Raw genomic sequence first — 5,400 nt, 5'->3', positions numbered from 1 at the left:
CGTTTAGAATCTCTAAAGAATTTTCCTATAAAATATACTATGAAATCAGAAATACTTCAGCGTCAAAACACACAAACCACACCGGGACTAACACCAGTTAAGTCAGAAGGGAACGCCATTGGTACGTGCGTCACAAAGTTTCCCAGATTCCCAGGTGCGACGGTTATTAATAAACTGCCCCGCGGACAAACTGTCAGTTAATACTATTAAGCGATCGTATAAACTGTTTAATTAATTATTACAGCGACCATTTGATTGTAGTTAATTCGAGTTGTGCATTCGATTCCCAGATCGTATTATCTATCGAGTTTGAGTATTCAAGTTTTGAGGTTCAAGTTGGGTTGAGTAATAACGAAGTTGCAGAAGTATTAATAAAAGTTGGCTGTTATTGATGAACTTGTCAAATGTTTTATTTGGTGTCTATCATATTAAATTCACAACTATACAATGGGAATTTTAAACACAATATGACAGTGACTAGCTCTTCACTCCATCAGTCATAATTTGAACTGATGATAAATCGGGGGTGGATTCAGCACTAAAAAATGTTTGCTGGCAAGTCCATAACAGAAATACAGATAAAATACATACAAAAGTAAATGAGGAAGTTCATAAGGGGCTACACAAGGAACTACATAGGCATACATAGGGAAATACAAAAGAAACTACATAGGTGTTTAAGGCAGTAATAAGAAGACAAAATAGTATGACGTGATGAGTAGGTATATCAGGCATGTCCATAGTATATAATATAATACACCTAACCTTAGCTACATGAAGGCAACACCTAGTTTTAACCGAAGAGGATAAAAGTAAGTTCATCCTCATGTGGCCTACTACACCCAGCTTTAACCGGTTAGTACTGGATATAGCCGCCACTCCGGGCTTTTTTTTTAACGACGTCAAAAATCATCAAATGACCCCTCCCGCTGTGGGTTAGCAGCGGTAAGGGAGTGTCAGACTCTTACTGACTAAAAACCGTCGTGTTCCGTCGTTGGCCTTTTATGTACCAGGTCCGCGGTATCTCTTTCGAACAACCCGCAGCAAGCCACTCCGGGCTTGAGCCGTAACATGAACATACTGAAAGAGAGCCATTACTATCTGAGATTAACGTGTTTAGGCAAACAAACTTTTCAAATTTTCTTTTAGTATATACGAAGTAAGTAAGTAAGTTTATATAGTACGAAGTGCTGCTAAAACATATCATTTCAAAACCAGTTCTTCTAAGAATGCTGCTGGGATATATTTACTTGTCACAAATATGACCCTTCGTCGATATTTTCGCCACAGTATTACCACTTTCTCTTATCACATCCACGCTAGCACCGAGATAACAAAAAAACCGGTTCTTTCAATTACAAACAGTTTTTTAGCAGAACGTGAAATACGAAAAAACAGTTTAAACCTTATCTCCTTGTTTACTGTTTCATTTTTACGAGAACTCGTAAAGTTAATACCACCTTTTGTCCCAACCCTCTCGCTGCAAAAAGTTTCTTTAGTCCAAACCATGGAGAACAAATTGACTAGCGGAGGTGCCATAACGGCAAATCGCCTGAGAAGCGCGCCAAAATGCGGGTGAGCGACGGGCGAGATACGTTACTGTTTTCGCTTTATTCTTTGGACCCGACCATTTTTTTGCTATACCAAAAATTTGACATTGACAAATGCCTCAAAACACCCAAACGCTTCTTTAGTCCACTCGTAACAGATCGTTTTGGTCATGCCATACAGTATGAATTAGACTTAGAAAAAGGCTGACCTACCAACATTATGGTATCTCCGCTCATCTTTCCTTACTCCGGGTTCCAACCCTTAACCGCCATGTTTTGTTGTGGGTATAAATATAAGGATATATAGTTGTTTTTATTCATTCTTTTTATAGTGTTTTGGCTGAGATCAGATGGGAGATTTGGATGAGAAGGTCGGTTAATTTTACCTCCAACTTTTTACCACTTCACTGTCAAGTAGACTCAATAGTTAAACAATCAGTTTGTATCACATATGACTCTCTAAATGAGAGAAACCACTGGGAACAGCTTGTGAAACTATTAAGGAAATAGATAGGTACAATCAATAGGTTTTATTGTCATTTAGTTCAACATGATAGTTAATCCCCTTTTACGTGGGAAACTGGTTAGCGATGACTACTTGGGTGGGAAAACCTGGGACAATAAAATGTTTTCTTAGAGTCTAGACATCTTGTTACACTAGGCGATTAATAATTACCATTTAAGAAATGACCATGCCATCTCTGAGATATTGCATTGTACCTAAAAAAACATTCTGCAAAAAAAAATCTAAAAAGTGTGTTTTTGGGAGTCGTTTATTTTTTGCATTTTAGTGACAATCATAGTTGTCGCTACCCGCATAATTACGCAGAATATAAGCCCAATCACGAGGTAGTTTATACATTAATATTATATACCGTTGCCGAGTTCCCTCGACCTTCTCTAGTCTCCATCATCAGGTCAGTTCTAATCCTTCACTTGTATAGTGTTATCAGACAAATACCTGAGTGTCCAATTTGTACTCTATCGAAAGTTGTCCTCAATTTCTCAGGGTTTCCATCATCAGATCCTGACCTTACGACTATAGAATTACCTGGGAAGCATACGAATTGAAAACCTCCTCCTTTTTGGGGAGTCGGTTGAAAATATTGAGTAGAAGAATAAATTATTAAAAAAAAACTTAACTGAATTAAATAGCTTGCGTGAAAATCAATATAATCACTTGTTAGTCATAGGGGTCAAAGGGTATCTTTGTGATAATAATGTTAATTGGTTATGCTTCATAAAATACCTACTGTGTATGTAAAGTACGAATTAAAATTACAATATAAATAGTACCTGAACCGATTATTTAATTATTTTCTCAAAATTGTTTGACCTCTCTGGACAGAAGGAGGAGTATATTTATTTATTTTAATCTGTATTTATTTATTTATCTTTTGAATTTTTTACCAAATCTCGTGAGTCAAAAACACATTACTCATAATATTGTTAAAATAGTTTTTTTCAACATTATTTAGCACACAGAGGAAACAAACGCGAAATGGGTGTTCTCGCATAAAAAATGACGTCATAATATCCTATTTATTATTTTTAATTTAGGTATACACCATCATCGTTTACAGCTCCGAAAATCAAAACATAAAATGACAATCAATACGGGATTTTTTTTTCTTAGAAACACAAACGTCACACGTCATATGTTTTCCTTATGGCCAGTTCTAGTTCTTCCCCTGAGAATTACAAAAGAGTATAAATATCGAGTCTTTATTAAAACGGTATCAGTAGATATTGGTCCTTCGTGGCTGAAAGTGGTTCCTATTATTAAAAATGAAGACTGTGCTTGTGTTTTTGGTTGCAGCTGTAAGTGCTATCGTGGTGCAAGGCCAAGTTTTTCCCGTAGGTAGGTGTTAATAAAAACTACTACTTTTGTTTAACTGGCCGATTAAGTAGCTAATGCCATCTTGTGTTAATTCTAGTGAATATATTTTTTACTACTGAATGACTGCGGTTTACAATAATGCGTTTTTTTCTTGTCTTATTTTACTGTTGTCCATCCTCAAGGCGGGTCAGCAAACCTAGGCCTACCGGGGCTGCGGCATTGTTCGAAAGACTAACCGCGGCCCTGGTACTTTAAGGGCTTAAGAAGGAACATGATGGGTTTTAGTTAGTAAGAGTGTGACTCCCTCACGTTGCTAACAAACTGCGGAACGGGGTCATTTGATGACTTCCCATAAAAAAGGCTTCGCAATGCGCAGTAATTATATACATAGTGAAGTCACCGAAGGACTCAATTTTGGAGCGCCAAAGAGTTAATTTTACTATTAACCTTGCACATAACTATATACATCCATTTAATTACAAAAAATCCTTTTATTTTTTTCCAGCCAACTGCCCGCCGGGGGAGCATTCAGTACTCTACTGCCCACAAATGGCGGAACCATCTTGCACCAATCCTACGGTCCACCCTTTCAAGTTTCCAGGCCCTTGTGACATTCCTCAATGCTTCTGTGACATGCCTAAAGTAAGAAACACCAGGACCGGGAAATGTGTAAAACTGGCTGATTGTAGATTTAGTTAATAAATATATTTTGTTTATAATTTAAACACATTTTTGATTAAAACATAGGTTCCTCTAGTTTAGGAGGCAGAAGTTCGCCTTTTAATCTGTCAGTAACGTACAACATTTAATTCACTGTCCTTCTGTAAGTTTCTTTCTTTGTGTACAAATAAAATCTATGTATTTATTTATCACTATATTTTTTAAACTTTTTGTCTTGATGATTGCCATTAATAAGTTACCATCTTGTATTGTGTTTTTTTTTTTTGTAAACTGGCCATAATAAACATGAACAACAGGTATTGAGCCTGTACAAGTGTTCCTTAATGTTCTCAGAATATCAATGTACAGGTGTAAACTAGGCTAATAGAATATCGAAATTAATTATTGAAAGATTGAAGAAATTGAAATTACTTCAGATAAACTATAGGAACACTATAGCTTCTTGTATTAACGTAATAATAAACAATCCTAATAAGAAAATGAACACGCTTACAGAAATAATTGCTCCACCACAAATGAGAACAGGAGTAAGCTCCAGTCTCCAAGTAATCCTATATCAATTATAATAAGAAACAGTTAATTGTAACCAAAAGTAACCCTATTAGCGGGACTCATTAGCGAATAACTCAACCGGTTACAGAATTATATCATCGGGCTGTTAATCTGTGGTTTAAGTCACAAGCGTTTTGGGGTTAACCTGTGACAGTGCTAAAGCGTGGTGACGAATAAGTATGTGTTTTATATTTTAAGTAGTTTCCAACAACGGTTTTATTGTCGTCTTGTGGGAACTACTCCGTGCAACCCGATAAAAGGAGCATATTCCAACTATATATCATGGACTGGTCCTTCAAACCATACACGAGAATTGTGTTACTGAGGAGCTTGTCCCACCATTTTTTCTTCCTACAAAAAACACATAGGAAGCGGTAAGGGGACTTTAACAAACTTGACCATCAAAAACTGCTGGTTTGCAGCCTATTTTAAATAAATGACTTTTTTTGATCTAACCAAACTTTTCAAGGATTTATTTGGTTCTGATATACGCATTCAAACAAACAAACTCTTCAGCTTTATGTGAGCATTTTATAGGTAAAGTTAGCTTTCATTCGTGCCAGCCAAGGCCAAGAGATTAATCTTTACCATTATTTTTAAAAACCTGTGCCTATTAAAATCTGCATCTCACTGTCTTCGAAGATATTTACACATAAAAAAAAATTCGCACACGACCTCAGTTTTTCGCTTACACCAAATCGTCCTTCGGGAAATTACAGTTTCGGCCAATTAGGCACCGCTTGGATAAATTTCGACCTAACACTGGGTTATATTTTT

The sequence above is a fragment of the Helicoverpa zea genome, chromosome 20 (genome assembly GCF_022581195.2).
Source record: "Helicoverpa zea isolate HzStark_Cry1AcR chromosome 20, ilHelZeax1.1, whole genome shotgun sequence".
Taxonomy (NCBI): Eukaryota; Metazoa; Arthropoda; class Insecta; order Lepidoptera; family Noctuidae; genus Helicoverpa; species Helicoverpa zea.
This window is presented reverse-complemented; position numbering follows the sequence as displayed.